This window comes from Podarcis liolepis (genome assembly GCF_965112155.1).
Source record: "Podarcis liolepis genome assembly, chromosome: 12".
Lineage (NCBI taxonomy): Eukaryota > Metazoa > Chordata > Lepidosauria > Squamata > Lacertidae > Podarcis > Podarcis liolepis.
This window is the reverse complement of record NC_139563.1, coordinates 4,134,405-4,152,909: the sequence shown is the minus strand read 5'-3', so window position 1 is coordinate 4,152,909 and position 18,505 is coordinate 4,134,405. Positions and strand designations below refer to the sequence as shown.

The 18,505-nt window shown below is 49.7% G+C and overlaps 1 protein-coding gene across 26 annotated transcripts in view; it reads right to left on the bottom strand.

Moving 5' to 3' along the window:
* Positions 1-18,505, bottom strand: part of MAP4 (microtubule associated protein 4) — a 214,632-nt gene that overhangs the window by 59,361 nt on the left and 136,766 nt on the right. The gene's annotated exons all lie outside the window — the stretch shown is intronic.

Sequence of the window (18,505 nt, the reverse complement as noted above, 5' to 3'; positions counted from 1 at the left end):
CAGAGTCTGTTCCCACCAGAGGCTGCAATGGGCACCAGCTTGGATGGCTTGAAAAGAGAATTAGACAAATTCACGGAGGAGAAGAAAGCTACCAATGGCCAAGGTGTTCTGCCTCCAGTGATGGCGGAAGTTTGCTTCCGAATGACAGCAGCTGGGATTGGAAAAAGTGGGAGGGGGTTGCTGTTGCCCTCAGGTCCCGCTTGGAGTTTCGCATGGGCACATCTGGTTGGCCACTGCGAGAACAGGATGCTGGACAGAGCCACTGCATGGCAAGTTGCAAACGATGAGCAAAGGCCCAGTGATCAGCCTATGCCTGGGCTGTGCCACTTAGGATGAAGAGAGAGCTCCTGTAACTGGCATTGCTTGCATTCTGTGGAAATCTTCCCCGATGCAATCTGAAGTGGCACAAACCACGCATATCTCGACACACACATACACACTGCCAATGTTTCCCCCCTCTTTTAGATTGTGAACCTGCAGGCGGGGACTGCTTTTTAAAATATATTCTTATTTATATCGGGAAGAATTCAGCATAGCACTACGGCAATCACTGGATCAGCGCAAGCGTTTCAGCTTGCCAGAAGGAACAATCTCCTCTCTCTTTCCCTCCATGGGGGGGGGGGTCTCCTGACTCCTCCGCCAAGCCAATTTTTTTTTTGGGGGGGTGTCAATGAGAGAAAGTGCTTTTGCACTAAAGGAAGCCTTTCTGCAGGTTTCCACTTGCAGGGTTTGGTGGTTTAATGGCTGTTAATCAATGCATTGGTTTTATGACATTATTTTACAATACTAAATTATTTTGGTTGTTTCCCCAAATTTGGGGAAGGGCCACAGCTCAATGTCACAGTATCTGCTTTGTGCAGAGAAGTTCCTAGGTTCAACCCACGACATCTCTGGGTAGGGCGGAGACAGAGGTCCCTGCTTGCACCCTGGGATGGTGCAGCCAGTCAGTGTAGGTAATACTAAGGTAGATTGAGCAAAGGTCAGACTTGGTATAAGCAGCTTCCTAGGTGCCTATCAGGGACACGGGTGGCACTGTGGGTTAAACCACTGAGCCTAGGACTTGCCAATCAGAAGGTCGGCGGTTCAAATCCCTGTGACAGGGTGAGCTCCTGTTGCTCGGTCCCTGCTCCTGCCAACCTAGCAGTTCGAAAGCACCTCAAAGTGCAGGTAGATAAAGTAGATAAATACTTCTCCAGCGGGAAGGTAAACAGCATTTCCGTGCGCTGCTCTGGTTCGCCAGAAGTGGCTTAGTCATGCTGGCCACATGACCTGGAAGCTGTACGCCGGCTCCCTCGGCCAATAAAGCGAGATGAGCACCGCAACCCCAGAGTCGGCTACGACTGGACCTAATGGTCAGGGGTCCCTTTACCTTTAGGTGCCTATCATCACGACTTACATAGGCAAATAACTTTATCCCCTGTAAATAATGCTGTATAAATATTAATCACGATAGCTCTGATGCCTCCAAACACAGGCACCTGTGATCATCTCACAAACAGCCCAGCACACACATTAAGCACAGCTCAGTAAGAGATTTTCAGTGAAAACAAAACATCCTAAATTGAGGATTTGGGGGGGCGTAGTGACAAAGAGCACACTGCCTGGCAATTTGGGGGGCTCCATAACCCTACATGGGAAGTGACACCCATGCCAGACCCAAGCCCCTCCCTAATAATAATAATAATAATTTATTATTTATACCCCACCCATCTGGCTGGGTTTCCCCAGCCACTCTGGGCGGCTTCCAACAGAACACTAAAATACAATAACCTATTAAACATTACAAGCTTCCCTAAACAGGGCTGCCTTCAGATGTCTTCTAAAAGTTTGGTAGTTGTTTTTCTCTTTGACATCTGGTGGGAGGGCGTTCCACAGGGCGGGTGCCACTACCAAGAAGACCTTCGGCGCTGGACCTCAGTGTGCGAGCAGAACGATGGAGACGCTCCAAGCATTCATTAGTTTTTATCAGGGCAGTACAAGGGCGAGGCATTTTTTGACAGCTCTTGGCAACTTTTGGCACACCCCCACACCTCCCATAGCCCTTGCACTGCCTTCCCAAAGTCAGGTAAAGAAGACACAGGGCTTTGAGAAGGAGGTGTGAGGCCCAGACAGGGTCCTAGAGTCCTCCTGTCTTCTTCCCAAAGCCTAGCTAGCTTTGGGGAGGAGATGGGAGAGGTCCAGGAACCTGCCAGAGCCTCTCGCCTCCTACCTAAAGCCCAGCACATCCTTCCCAGCCTTTGAGATGGCAGCATGAGGGCTGGGTGTGTCTGAGTGTCGAATTTTAGCCTGGCGCTCCCCCACCGCTAATGTACGGTTGGTATGACAAGTTGGACAGCCTGGGTTTATACAGTTACGAATGGCGAAGCCACTGCCAGCAGCTTCAAGGGCTGCAAACTGGAGCAGATGTCCTCTAGCCACACCCATTCCCCATTTTGATGCAAATAGATCGCGTTAAGAGCAGATCGAGCTGGACCCTAACCTGCCTTGAAGATCGTTCTTGTAAGAGGGGAGTGTTTTTAAAATCTACACAGCAAGGTAAGTGTCCAGAGTCCCCTACAAATCTTTCTATCACCCAGTCTGAGATTCAAAGCTTTTAACTGTTAAGCAATGGATCAGGAGGCTAATGCAGTGTTTCTTAACCGTGGGCCTCCAGCTGTTTTTGGACTACAACTCCCATCATGCCCAGCTAGCAGGACCAGTGGTCAGGGATGATGGGAGTTGTAGTCCCAAAAAGAGCTGGAGGCCCAAGGTTGAAAAACACTGGGTTAATGTTCTCGGGCAAATTACTGTTCCAGTGTCTTGCTGTGGTAAGAATGCAAAGAATCTGAAGGATCTTATTTGCCCACGGTGGATGCCTCCCTCTCACTGTTGTGGATGGTGACCATCCCGAGTCCCTGTCCTTAGCAAGTTATAGGTTTATTATTGATTAAAACAAACTTTGCAGGCTGGTGAAGTAGAGAAGCAAAGTGCTTTGTGTCTTCATCTTGAATTTTTATGTTGCGAACTGCCCTGAGATTTATGAATGAAGTGCACGATACAAACAAGGCACAGAGAACGATACTATTCCTATTTGTACAAATGAGGAGCAAGGGCAAAGAGGCAAAAATGAGCCCAAGTACTCCACACCTACCCTAATAATAATAATAATAATAATAATAATAATAATAATAATAATAACAACAACAACAACAACACCCAAGAACTTGATTGCTCTTAAGAGGCTGGTAGGAACTTAGACTTTACTCTCCCTCCATCATTTCCAGTCCAGCCATAGTCAAAGAAGAGATCCTGGTGGAGGCAGCTCATAACTCTCATTCATCTCCAATAATTACCGTATTTTTTGCACCATAACACTCACTTTTTTCCTCCTAGAAAGTAAAGGGAAATGTCTGTGCGTGTTATGGAGGGAATGCCTATGGGTGGCATGCCTACAGATTTTCCTCCTCTAAAAACTATGTGCGTGTTATGGTCGGGTGCGTGTTATAGAGCGAAAAATACGGTATCCTTACAAGCTGTACAAACAGCCCCAAGGGTCATAAGAACGCAAGATGAAGCTCATGGATCAGGCCCTCGGTCCAGCCACTCCAGCATCCTGTTCTCACACTAGCCAAAGAGATGTCTGTGGGAAACCAGCAAGCAGGATTCAAAGACAAGAGCCCTCTCCCCTCTTGTGGCTTACAGTGGTATTCAGAAGCTTTGCGGCTTCCGATTGTGGAAGCAGGGCAGAGCCATCCCGGCTAGTGGTAGCCATCGACAGCCCATGAATTTGTCTGGTCCTATTCTAAAGCCATTCAAGTTGGGCGCCATCACTGCGTCCGGTGGAAGCGAGTTCCACAGTTTAACTATGTGGGTGTAGTTTTCCTTTCCTGTGATGGCGGTTCTAGAGATCTGGGATGGGGAAGGGGCAACCAAGAACGGGGAGGTGGTGTCCGGCGAAGATTCCCACAGAATGCAAGTCGCATTGTGCTGCCCATAAACCGAGTGGTTCTTCCTAACATTTGGAGGTGGCATGCACCCTAACGCAAGAGAACAATATCCACTGGGTGTCACCAGAAGAGCAAAATAAAGGTCAAATATATCTATCTACAGTCCTGGCCGTCAAAATAACCACACACCCCAAGCTTCGCTTACGGGAGTCTATCACATTGAAGGTTATCGGGAGGTTAGCGTAATTGAATTTGCTGCCTAGACACTCCTTTGTTCTCAGCACATGGCCGATAGCTTGCTCTGGAAAGGCAAGACCCTCTTTTCTGCACGTTATTCGCTTCTCTTTGAAAATCCAGCACCAAAGACCCTCTTCGCTGGAGGTGCAATAGCTTGAAGCACCTTTTGGCCCAGTTAAGTATCAGGGAGTGTGTTTGTGTGTATGTATATATATCTATATCTATAGTATATGCCCCTTTGGTGAGGATTTGGCAACTATCAGCTTCCAATGGATCAATGTGGCTTTGATTGGGGCTGGTTTTGCTTTCCCATTGAATTGGATCATCTTGCGCTTGCCCCCCCTCCAACCCCCTGCTAGAACCTGGGTGCAGAGTTTGTTGCAGCTGAGAAATAGTAGGAGCAGCCGCGGAGAGAGGCAAGGAAAGGGATTTTTAAGGGGTGGGAACGTTTGTATCGACAGGGGTAGGAGCGATATCATACAGCTGAAGGGGTGGGGTGAAGAGAGGAGGCATTTTAGTAAAAGTTCCCCCAAAAGCCATTCCGTGTTAAGAAAGGCAAGCGACCTAATCATTTGTATCAGGGCAAGAGATGGAAATGGAAGCCCAGTCTCTGTGAAGGGTTGCATAGCTGCAGTTCAAACTGGCTAAGAAGCAAGCCTTAATATTTGCAATCTTACGGATTTGACAAGCTGCGTAAGGCACACGCACACACTGTTGCTCATTAGTAATTATTTTGTGCAATTCTTTTAACTTTTTATCCTCTCCCACTGCTTTCTCAACCGGCTTTTGGAGATGCTCGATACTGAGGTTTCAGTAGAAACCTACCGCCACAGCCCCCATGGCTTCCAAGCAAGCAGCAGCTACACAAAAAGGCAGATCTGCTGGAACCAGAGAAAGAAAGAGAGAGAGAGATTCTCTCCTCTTTTCACACCACAAAAGATCGCCTGTGCTTGTCCCAATTTTTCCCCAGCTCAGACCAGCAGACTGACCTCAAAGCATTGTGCCGGCACACTAAGAAATAAAACAAGCCCCTATTGAGAGAAAGGCGGGGTGGGAGGAGAGAGAGAAGCACTGCTGTCCCTGGCGAGCTGAAAGGCTTTTCACCCCCCTTAAAGGGGCAGGTGCTGCTTCTACGTGGGACAGGAGGAAAGGCTGGTCTCTCTTCAGCTTTCCACCAGACTTGCCACTCTCTCCAAGCAGGTCTGTGCCAATACTCGGAGCCGCAAAAAGGAACGACACGATTGTGCCTTCTTGGTGCACTCCCCCTTCCAGGAAAGGGAAGCCGACATTCCTAAAAGGAGGACCCAAATTTGTGCCACATCCCTTCTTGCAGTTTTGTGGACATGCAGGACCTTGGCTTTCACCCTACAACTAAGCAGCCCGATCCCACAAAAACACCGGGCATCTTTAAAACCAGGGCATAGTTAATCCCATTATTTTATTCATGCATCTTATCTTTTGTTTTCCCTGGCACCTGCAAGCAATCTGTTCTAACAGCGGCCGAGGGAACCGCCCCCTCCCCTCTTCTCCCCAGTCACCCCAGATTTCCGCCCCCCCTTCCCATTGTTCTGCCTGCTACGCAGCAAGCTGTGTCCGTCTCAGGAGAGACTGGCGGAGGGGTCCGCTCCCCTGCCCACAATCTGTCAAGTCGCTTTCCTTCATCTCTAGTCTGCCTGCTTCCCCGGGGGGAAAGAAAATTTAGCAACATACCGTCACGTGGCCCATCGCTTTGCTGGGGAGACGGAGCGCTCGGCACATCGCTGACCTCGATTTCTCTCCTCCCCGGCGCGGAAGCGGCTCTGCCCGGCTCCATCTCCTGGATCCTGCCGCTTCTCGGGGAGCCGAGGCAACTGGGCTCGCTGACAACATGGCTCTTCTCGGCCTTCGCTGCCGCCGCCGCCTCCTCCTCCGCCCTGCCTCCCTTGCCATGGCCGCCTATCTCGGGGATTTGCTCCAGTTTGCTGTGGTATAGCCCGGGGCTGACCAGCTCCCTCTTGATGGCGCTGCCACTGGCGTCCCACTCCTCTCGCTGCCTGGCAGATGGCTCCTCCATGGGGAGGGACGGGTGCTCCTGGTTCACAATGAGGCTGGGCGGCTCAGCATTGTTCTGCGCGGAGCCCAGGCTGCGGGCAGATGTTTGCTCTTCTGAGACAGTGGCCGACCTTTTCATTGGCGCGCTCGGCTTTCGGGTCATGGGGCTCGTGCTTTGGGAGAGGCTGCCGCTAGGCGACACCAGGCTGCCGAGGAGATCCTCCCGAGCCGGGGGCTCGGGGTATTTGTCGGCCAGGTTCAGGGCTGGGGGGACGGACAGGTGGGAGCTCTCCGACATGGCACGGCGCATGGCCTTCCTCTGGTGGGCCCCTCGGTTGAGGAAGCCGCCATCGCCGCCAGAGCCCTGCTTCTCCCCCGCCTCCGCGGAAAACCTCTCGTCTTCCATTTCGTGGAGGTTGTTGAAGCAGCTGCTCCTGAAGTCGTCCTGGGCCAGTTCGACGGTGGTGGTCGGGGGTCCCAGCTTGGGCAGGGCAGGGGAAGGTGCGAATCCGCTCTGCACATAGCTGTCGTTGACCACTCCGATCACGCTGTAGGCGGGGGGGCCCTCTGTCTTCCCGGTCGCCTCTGGGCAACCTAAACTGCTGGTCAGGACGGGGCTGAAACTGGGATTCCACACGCTGGTCTCCGGCTCACTCCCTGTCTGACCCTGGTGGCATTTGGCTTCTGCCACCTTCTTACCTGCTGCCTTCTCCTGGTCGGTGATGGCTTCGTGCTGCCCCAGCCTGGCAGGCGACCTTGTGGGCTCCGCCTGCCCAGAATGGGAGCCTGCGGCACTGATGCCCCCCAAGCCCCCTTCTGTGGGAGGGAACGCTTCCGAGATGAGAGCCCAGCTCTCAAGGTGACCCAGGGGGGCCATCGGGCATTTCTTGCCTTGCAGAGTCTCCGCATCGCCTCTTTTGTCCTTCGGGGCTGCCTTGAGCTCTTTGTCCAGCTTCCCCTCGAAGAAACACAGCTTGTCCTCGTCGGTGAAGCCCTGGCTGCTCTTGACCAGCCCATCCTTCAGCTGCCCGCCGGAGTTCACATTCAGTCCGATCTCGTTCAGCTTGCCCTCCGTCCTCTGCCAAGCAAACTCGGTCTTCCCGAAGTCCTTCTGCGCCTCCATGCAGTGGAAGCCTTCCGAAATGCCCTCCGTGCTCTTGCCTTTGCACAGCTGGCTGTATTCGGAGAGGGGTGCAGAGGGCTGGTTGGAGAGAGACATTTCTGCCTGCTCCTCTCGCTTCTCGTCTCCTGAGCTGTAACACCACCCAGCAAGTGAGCCGGGCTTGCAGGCAGCCTGATGTGGTGACGACACACCATGCCCCCCTGTGCTCGTAGATAAAAAAATAAATAAAAAACCCCCTTCATCCCCAAGGGAACACAGCTTACTCAAATGTAGCTTTTTAAGCAAGACCCTTTTCTTTTTTAACGTTACAGGGCACACAGGTTTTCAGCCATCTCCTGAACATAAAAACGGAAATCTAATTTGCAGCTGCACTTCAAAGTGCCTATTGAGGTACTTCGTTGCCATCCCTTTAAAGCAGCACAACGAGAAAGCCACAGGGGGTGAAATTTGTCCGCTGCTTTATCCAAGCGTCGATAGTCGAGGGAGACAAAACACAAACAAAAGCAAACGTTCCAAAGAAATGATGTTCTGGTTTTTTTAAAAGGTATGATATCTGGCAAAAGTGTTGGAGGAAACAGACATCTCCTTCCAGATATGCAAAAGCATTTTGCATAATAAAGCCATCAGTTGGAACGGCATAAAACCGCCACAGAGGTTCTTTTTGCTGGACCAAATGAAAGTCGTGCCCATCATGAGATGTGTCCAAAAAGCACACTCGCCAAGAGAGGTTTGAGGTGCTCAGTTCCATTGTCTGGAATCTGCGACACAAACAGGTATGCTGAGTTTTTGCAAACAGCAAAATGTCCTCTTCCTTTGGGGGAGAGGAGAAGGAGTAGCTCAGTGGTCGAGAACAGGAGCTGCGTTCAGAAGGTCCTGGGTTCAAGGAACAGGTTGGTGGTGATGAGGAAATACCTCCCTTTCCCCGAGATCTTGGGAGAGCCAGGCAGAGTAGACCAACCTCCCCCAAACTGGATCACCCTCGAGATGTTTCAGATTACAACAGCCATGCAGGCTGAGGCTGATGGTCCGAAAGATCTGGAGGGCACCAGCTTGGGGAAGGCTGGAGTAGACAACACCTGCCTGGATGAGCCAGCAGCCTGACCTGGCCTAAGGCAGCTGCCCTGCTCTCCATTCACAAATAGATCAAGCCGCACCAGTTGACAAAGGGTCTTTGTCTCACCCTGTTCGTTTCAATGGAGTCTGCCCAGGAGACCACCTCCACAAAAGCATCCTATGGCACCTGAAGGAGTGGCTGGTGTATCTTGGCACAACCAGCCAAGGAAACATCTGCTTTACACACAGAAAGCCACAGGTTCAATCCCTGGCAACTCCAGGTTGGGCTAGGAGGGGCCTCGTATCCGAAACCCCAGAGAACTATTACTACCAGTCTGTGCAGACAATATTGAGCAAGATGGACCAACGGTATGTATAAGGCCGCTTCCTGTGTTGACACTGTTTTACGAGGACAAGAGCTTCCAGCGTTGCATGCTGCCATCTCTTATCAGCTCACGCCACAACCATTTCCAAGTTGCCACAAGACACTGGCTTTGATGCAAAGGCCCTTTTGCTTGCAGAAACGGCAGGTGCCGATTCTGCCCACCCCTCCGATCTGCATCCATGTCACACGGCACCCATTCAGCAATTCCCCCAATCCTCTGGAGCTGCTTTGTGGGCAGGCGAGAAAGGATGGTGGAATTGCATGTGTGGTTCCTGCGATCAAAGCCACGCCCTTCCCTGCTGTATCAGTCCAAACGTGGCTGCCGGAAAACCTGTCGTTGTTCCAGCCACTAACGCTTCTATTTAGCAGCTTTGGAGCTCGCTCGTTAAACCATTTTCACTACTACATCAGCTCTCCGAGTTGTATGTCTTTTCTGCGGAAGGGAAAAGCACTCTGCATCTATCATGTTATGCACAAAGGCCAAACAGCATAGGTTAGTGCGCGGTACTTACGCAGCAGAGTAGTGCCAGTGCTGTGAGTTCGCGCCTCACCTGGAATACCATGTCTTTGAGAGCCAATAATAATACTAATAATAATTTATTACTTGTACCCCGCCCATCTGGCTGGGTTTCCCCAGCCACTCTGGGCAGCTCCAACAAAGATTAAAAATACATTAAAATGTGGTGTAGCAGTAAGAGTGTCAGACTAGGACTTGAGAGACCAGAGCTTGAATTCCCGCTCAGCCACAAAGCTCTCACTGGGTGACCTGGGGCCAGTTGCTCGCAGGGTTGCTGTGGGGATTAAACAAGGAAGGGGAGAACCATGTACGAAGCCTTGAGCTCCATGAGGTGGGGTATAAATGCAATTAAAAAATAAATAAATCCATCAAGGCTCCTGCTGTGGCCACTCACTCTTCTGCCAACAAAGAATGAGCAACTGTTTTGGGGGGACTGCAACATGCCTGGACTAAACGAGACCCTCCTTTCAGCCGGGAGAGCAGCCCCTGCAAGCGAAGCTCATCATCGCAGGCATGGCGGCGGCTGCCCTTACAGCACAGTGCAGCAGTGACAACTCCCACTTATTAACTCGCTAGAAGTATTTTTAGACTCTGAGCTCCAGCACGCCCCCTGAATTTATCCTGCTGCACACAAAAATATATTTTTTTAAAAAAAAATCAGCCTCCCTGATCTAGACATTTGCTACCTTGCATTTAAGTGCCGGGTGGAAGTCGTGTCGGAACGATGAATAAAGTAGGGCAAAGTGATATTCGCCTTTGTTTCCTGACACTCCCCAATTACCGCCCACCCAGCTCCACTGATCGCAAAGAGACGAGAGCTCATGCATGCGATCTTGCATCACACACACCCAGACAAGGCTTTAAAAACTGGCTGTCACCAGTCAGGCTCCCCTAGCCAGCGGCAGAGCTGCTGTGATGTCACGGAATGTTCACAACCGTTCCAACATCTCGGTGAGAAATAGGATGGAACTATATAGCATCGGGAAATGGAAAGGAAGGCTTCGTTTGTTTGGGGGCAAAAATTGAGAGAGAGCAGAGAGGGCAGATAGAGCTGTGCAATGCTGTCAGAAAAGGGTGGGGGACATACAGAAACATCAAAGGAGGGGGGGGGGAAAGATGCAATGAGAAGCCTTTATCCTCTGCCCTAGAGCTTTAATCTTTTCCGTTATTTAAACCAGCACTTTTCGAAATTTGATTAAGTACAGGAAGCGGCAGCTCTCACATGTTGCAGAAAGGCAACTTTCATGTTTGAAAGGAGCAGGGGGATTTATTTTCTCTCTATATACGATAAATACTTCGGCTGTGAACGTCTACCACCAGCGCTGGTGGAGTGATTATACCCTTAACCTCTTTCTGCTCCTCCCTCGCTCTCTGTTCCGCTCTTCGGAAGGCTCAACTGAGATTCACCTGCCTGCCTGCTTTCCAAGATCTCTGCCTCTTCCCCACCTCCTTGCGTGCATAATTGCAATGGAAGTTGCTGTCACAAGATGTGGCAGTGGCCAGAGGCTTGGATGGGTTTAAAAGGGGACTACAGAAAAACAGGGGGAATAGGCTTAGCGTTTAGCTATGACACCTAGATGGACCCTCCAGTTTCAGAGGCAGTCTACCTTTGACTATAGCTATTTCGAGATGAGTGCCCCCCCTTGCGCTACCTTGCTACTGCCTTTCTGTTGCAAGCTGCAAGTAGAATTGCAACAGAGACTTTGCACACTATTAGGAGTCTGGTGTTTTTTCCAGTATACACCCCACACCCCATGTTCTTCCCCCACAAGGGTCCACAGGTGTGGAAGGTCCAGTTCACACAAGCAGCTATTTGAAGCTCAGCATCCACTCACTATAACCTTTGCGGTGGATGCCATTTTACGGCTCCTTTTATCCAAAGGTTCACAGATCTTTTAATCAGCGCTAAAACTCATTTCTAGCTATGAAATCCAAGTGTAATAGCACCATGACACTATAATGCTGTGTGAATTTGTTTTAATAAAGAGTGCTTAAAACCCCTTTCCAATCACCACCATTAACCATAATAATATAGTTTATAACGCTAAATATGGAACTGTAATACTATGATACCATGGGTGATATTCCACGTGAGTTTGACAAGGTTCAGAAAGGAGAGAGCAAAAGGTTGGAGCACTTGGGGGCGTTTTTAGCCGAGAGAAAAGGTAAGAGGTAACACAATTCAAGTGCATAATATCATTATGGCAAGAAGAGAATGCACAGAGGAAAATATTTCACTCTCATTCATAACACTAGAACTCATGGGCATCCAACAAAGCTGAATGTTGGAAGTCCCAGCACAGAATAAAAGAAAGCCCTCCTTCACACAACACATGGTTAAACTATGGAACTCCCTGCCACAAGAGGCAGTGCCAGCCACCAACCTAGAGAACGCTAAAAGAGGGCTAGACAAATTCATGGACAAGAGGGCTATCGATGGCTACTAGTCATGATGGCGATAGTCTGCCTTCCCAATGCTTCTAAATACCAGTTGCTGGAAACGACAGGAGGGGAGAGTGCCCCCGGGCACGGATCCTGTTTGCAGGTTCTCCACAAGCATCTAGTTTAAGGTTACCAGATTTTTTTCAATGAATCCGGGGACACTTCAATGGATTTTGTATGGGGACTGATTTGTAAATCCGAGGACTGTCCCCGCGAAACGGGGACGTCTGGTAAACTTGATCTAGTTGGCCACTGTGAGAACAGGATGTTGGCATAGATGAGCCATTTGGCCGGATCCAGAAGGCTCTTATGTTCATAATTGCAGGCACAGATACACACCCCTCCCTCCCAAGAAATTCTCAGGCTCAGAAAAAGAAACACACCCTCATCCAGTTGTGAATTTCGGAGCAAACTCTCAAGGTGAACCATTGTTTGGTTTTGCTCAAGATCCACGGTGCGCATGACAACAGAGCATGCACACAAGCCAACAGCATGCCAGAGCTAATTGCTGCATCAGCACACCAGGACTCGAGTCCCAAGCTGCCAGCTCCCACCCACAGCAACCTTGCGTTTCTATTTTCGATTTGCTCCTCAAGCTAGTACTTATCCTGTTCAATGCCTTTTTTAAAAAGAAGAAAATCCAAGCAAACTGTTTCAGGCGAGGACCCCTCTGCACTGGTTTCCATGGCAACGGGCACCTTCCGGGATGATGAAGTGCCCCCCGATATACCCTCCCAAAGTCATGTGCAATTGCTAATTAAGTGTCGTCGCCAACCAGAGTCAACGATCGGACCAACTGGGTCAGCTTAAGTTGTGCATGCTGGGGAGAAGAATATGCCAAGAGCTTCGGTGGGGGGGGGGGGTTTACATCAGAGGTTTCTTGCCTCGCTCACATGCACAGGGGTGGAATAAACGGAAAGGAACAGGGGAGCCGGCCCTGTTCCAGCAAACTTCAAACACATGAAGCTAGGGATCCACAGGCTTGCTCCCCTTGTTCTGTTTTATTAGGCATCAGGTAAACCAGGGAATGAGGGGACGCGGGTGGCGCTGTGGGTTAAACCACAGAGCCTAGGACTTGCCGATCAGAAGGTCGGCAGTTCGAATCCCTGCGACGGGATGAGCTCCCGTTGTTCAGTCCTTGCTCCTCCCCACCTAGCAGTTCAAAAGCACACCAGTGCAAATAGATAAATAGGTACCGCTCCGGTGGGAAGGTAAACGGCGTTTCCGTGTGCTGCTTTCAGTTTGCCAGAAGCGGCTGAGTCATGCTGGCCACATGTCCCGGAAGCTGTACGCCGGCTCCCTCGGCCAGTAAAGCAAGATGAGCACCGCAACCCCAGAGTCGGCCACGACTGGACCTAATGGTCAGCGGTCCCTTTACCTTTAAACCACGGAAAGGCAGAGACTGGTTCTTTTAATTGTTCACCGGGAGAGTTAACAGATTCACATCCAGCTCTTAAAGTGATGTGCGGAACCATCTCAGTGGACCTTGATCTAGCTTCTGCCCAACTCAAATTAAACCAGCAGGGAAGAGTATGCCAAAACTTGTCATTTGTGTGTTCATTTATTTTATGCAGGGAACACCTGTGTGTGCTGGGCAGTGTTTGACTAACCGACCCGGACCATGCAGTCGTCATTTGACTCTTCTCCATGTGTCTCCTCTATGAGAGGTCCACAGGGTGGCAACAAGGGAACGGGCCCTTTTCTGCAGTGGCTCCCTGTCTGTCAAATGCTCTCCCCATGGAGGCTCACTTGGTGCCTTCACTACATAGCTTTAGGCACCAGGAGAAAACATCCCTCTTCTCCAAAGCCTTTGGCTGATTAAACAATACAGCCTTTTAAATGCATTTGTGTTATTGTTTTGCTTTAACTACAGTGGTACCTTGGGTTAAGTACTTAATTCGTTCCAGAGGTCCATTCTTAACCTGAAACTGTTCTTAACCTGAAGCACCACTTTAGCTAATGGGGCCTCGATTGGCTAATGGATTTAGCTAATGGAGCACGATTTCTGTTCTCATCCTGAAGCAAAGTTCTTAACCCGGGGTACTATTTCTGGGTTAGCGGAGTCTTTAACCTGAAGCGTATGTAACCCGAGGTACCACTGTACTTATTCTGTACTTCTATTCTGTATTTTTATCTTGTGAACTGTCCTGAGATCTCCGGATGAAAGGCAGTATATAAATTTAATAAATAATAATTACATACAATTCTACCACCTCACGCTACACAACAAGCTCTGAGGTCCCAATCCACTGCAAATCTGATGGGTGGCTGTGAAAATGCCACCTAAGACGCCCCTCACAGGGTTGGCAACCAGCGCTTGAAACCAGCATGCAAGCCCAAAACCGAAACAATGGGCTCGGTATTTTCGGTTGACGGGTACATAATTCTAACCTCCTTGTGGTACCAAAATAAGCACTCTTGCTACATGCAAGAAAGCTGTGCCTTAGCAACAGCAGTGATGGACAGAAGGGGCAATGAGCCGTAGAAAGACAAGGAGCTGCCCCACCTTGCAGAGTTTTCTAGTCTCTGCCACCAGAGCTATAATAGCACACAGCTGGAGGCAGTTCTGCGTGGGGGAAGAGGCACCAAGGGGATTATCTGTATGCAAACTCACAGGCCTCTCCATCTTTAAGGAGGAGGAATGGGCCACCACACCTCAAATGAGCAGTAACACAGAATAATTTGAACGCAAACAGCCTTCCAACTTTTCGCCGTGATACATTTTGACTGAGAGACAATCCTTGCAAAGTATTTTTAGTCAAGAGCCGTGTGCCAAGACAACCAACACCTGCTGTCAAAAATAAAACAAAGCTGAACTCTGTGAATAGGAGAAACCCAAATGTTGCACTTATTTACATGGTTTTTAATTCCTTTCGGGGTGGGGTGAGACTAGTCCACAAGCGCCGCTCGAGTCCACCTGAACAAAGGATTTCAAACATGTATTTCCATCCCATGGACTGCAAGAAGATCAAACCTCTCCATCCTGAAGGAAATCAGCCCTGAGTGCTGACTGAAAGGACAGATCCTGAAGCTGAGGCTCCAAGACTTTGGCCACCTCATGAGAAGAGAAGACTCCCTGGAAAAGACCCTGATGCTGGGAAAGATGGAGGGCACAAGGAGAAGGGGGCGACAGAGGATGAGGTGGTGGGACAGTGTTCTCGAAGCTACCAGCATGAGTTTGACCAAACTGCGGGAGGCAGTGGAAGACAGGAGTGCCTGGCGTGCTCTGGTCCATGGGGTCACAAAGAGTCGGACACGACTAAACAACAACATTTCCATCCTGCTCTTTACAAGTGGTTTTCCACCCACCCCAAATAAACTAGCCAGGTCTGCGTTTGGCTTAGCTTTAGCAATACTGCAAGATGCTCCCCACGTGCCCTAACAAAAGCCAAGGTTATAGAAATACATGCTCCATAGCTGGAGGGAGCTCTTGGAAGAGGAAGAGATCAGGACAGACTTCATAATTCCAATGAACCCAAAGCTCTGGACCGCTCTCTGTCCCAGCCTCTTCCTGCTCACAAAGCCCTGTTGCCTCTTCAGCTTCCAATACCCCCTCTTCCCAGTCTTCTCCCTCTGACCACCCATTGTAGTTCCATCAGCAACCCCCGGGCTCTGAGCTTTCTTCCCTTGGGGGTTCCCTAGTTGGTGCCTCCTCTGCCTTCAGCCAGTCCACGACAGGCTGCTTCCGGTGCTCCTATCTTAGAGGAAGTCAAGGTGACAAGCCTCGTGGTTTGCTAGCGCTCCAGGCCTTCATTGACAATGAGAAGGCCTCTCCTCCTCCCAGAGGGGAGGGGTTGGGAGCGGGAGCAGCTTCCCGCTGGGGGGCAGGGAGGCATACTCGGCTCCCTGCTCCCGATTGCTTCTGCTGCCGTGGCCAAGCCTTCCAGCCGACCAATAGGGCCGGCTGGTGGGCGGGGCTAGCCACATTTAAACAGCCGCGGCAGAGCTCAGCTCTGTTCCTGCTTTCGTCGGATCTCTCCCTCTTAGGTCAGCTTCTTTTTGCGTATTGACCTTGCTATGGACTTCGGTTGGTTGCCTTGGTTGCCCAAGGGGCCTAATAGGACTTTTTTATCCATTTGGCAAATTGGCACCAGCCTTTTGGTTTTTTCGCCTGCCTCGTAGCAATTCGTCACACTTTTCTGGTATTGGTGGTTAGGGCATTGGAATATGTGTGCTGTGTTGGAGGATTGGGTAAGCGCCATCATCTACCCCTCCTCTTTTGGGTATTCAGTTAAAGGAATCCAGCGGTCGTGGATCCTGTCCAATGCCCTGCTGGTGGCTAGGGCCATGGCACGACCCCCGGTGACGTCATGGGGGAGCTTCCAGTTGTATTTGCATCAACAAGCTCCTCCCATTGGTTGTTAACCCTGATATGACTCCTGGCTGTGCGGGATGGAGTCTGGTATTGCTGTTTCATCCAATGCCTAAGCCAATACTACTCACATGCTGTAACCAATCAATGTTGTGGCCTAATTTTGCCCATTAACCTAAAATAACATGTCTTTGTGTCTTATTATACTCCTATGTGGGTGGCGGGGTCCTCGACTCACAATAGGGTTGTTCTTGGCTGGTGACTGAGTGCTCGTCCCTCATCCCCGCCTAACGTCCAGTTTGCAATAGATTAATGGATCTGCCGTTCTCAGAGGCAGAATAACGGGCTGGAAACTTCTAGAGCAACGAACTTCTGCAGCAGGAACCAAAGCTGCGCCTCAGTCCTTCTCACATGCTCACGACACCATGAAGACAGGATTATGAGTTCCTTTGGAACTGGCGACTGGCAATTAGGGCTGACAAAATTCACTCTAGGGAGCTGTCCAGTTGCTAAACATCTTCCACCCTCCTTTTGCAGTCAACACTGGGGGCGTGGGGCCTTGCGGCCTTGCCAGAGGGCTGCTAGCACCCCTCAAGTCCTCTCGTCAATCCCACGCAGACAGTGCTGACATTCTAACTGCAATGTCACCCTCTCCACCAGCCAGCCTGCTTTCAATCTGGGGTACATGCCTCAGGGGAAGAGAGAAGGATAGCTCCTCCTGCCATTAAGGCAAGCTTCAATCCTTCCGAGCTCTGCAGAACTGAACAGGGCCCACGTAGGCAGTTGACTCACACAGAGGGGATCCTGCAAAGCAGGTGGGAGTCTTAAGGCATGCTGTGCAGCTTGCAGTCCAATTACCTGCGGACGTTCATTCGTTTAGGGCCAACCTTTCTGTTTGTCAACGGCTCCCAAGGTTTGCCTTTTTGCAAGGAAAACACACACACACACACACACACACACACACACACACAAACAAAGGAAAAGGCTTCCAGCAATTCTATTTTCCTTTTTTGAAAGAAGGCACTACCTCTATAAACACCCTCCATTTTCTACCCCCATGCAAGAAACACACCCACACCCCACTCTAGAGGCATAAATTCATGCAGGGAACAGCACTTCCACCAAAATAGAAGTACTTTATGCGTTATGCAACCGTCATTAAATATACAAAACCTCTCAGAAACCACAGCAAAACATTAAGGCCAGCATGGCTCAATCTTAAAAAAAAAGCTTTTCCATGCAAGCAGATGTTATGATATTCCGTCAAACAGCATTAACACTTCTTGATTAGTGACAACAGAAGACGGGTGTTTGTTAGGGAAAGGCGTTCGTTCTCATGTTCATTCAGCATTGGGGAAATCTATGCTTCTGATGGAGATCTGACGCTATCTGATAATCTAACAACAAACAGTTTGCAGTAAAGCCATGTAGACATGTAAAGATGGGGAGCGGCTGTTGCTCAGAGACCGAGTACACACTTTCCACAGAGAAAGTCAGAGGTTCAAACCCAGGTAAAGAACTCCAGGTTGCAGGATTAAATGCAGGTGCTGGCTGAACATGCCTTTTCAAGGCGGATCAAAATGGGTGGTTTAAAATAACTAAAACTGAAACTTAAAACCCCCACTAAGCTTGTCTTCAAAATAATAGCTTGTATAATATTAAAGCAAGCTGCATAATGCATAAAAGTGATCCATCGAGCAGTGCATTCAGAAACATGTTGTAAAATGATTGTTAAATACATATATATATATATACAAAGCATCCCACTACTGAATGGAAAATAAAGATGGGTTAGCACTTGGGAGCTGCACCAGAATTTAGGAAAGTACTATCATGAGAAACTTGATTTAAATCCTAACTGCTTGCTGATTTAAACCATTGCTTTAGGTCTCCTTGATTGAACTGATACAACTTACTATTTCGTTACGTTTTATATTTTGCCTTTTATCCCATTTGTTCACGCCTGAGGAACAGGAACCAAGCGCCCCTCTGCTTGCCCATAAGCAATAATGGGTGTGTGAGAGGACATTCATTTCCATTGCAAGACCAGACCGTTTCCTCAACTCAATATGTACTGCTTTCTTTTCAGAGGGGCACTCTGCACATTCATGAATTACTCATGGCCCCCCCCCCCCAACATTCAGGGGCCTTGGAAACAGCTTCCCACAGCTGCGTTGCAAACAGTTGAGAAATGACGTTTGTCGTGGGCTGACCACGTGAGCCAACCATCATATGACCATCTCCATGCCAGCAAGGGGGACATTCATGACCAGCACCAAGTTATTAAATGGACTTGTTTTCAAAAGGGGGTGGGGAATCATTACTAATAGCCTGTCAGGCTTCAACCTGCGAGCATTTTGAGACTTGAGAAATGAATGCACCAAGACCTGAACCTCAGGTAAGGGGAAACCTCCAAGCAATGTGGTGACAAGAAGCTATTTTGCTAGACGACGCAACGCTTTTTCAACATTAGTGAGGA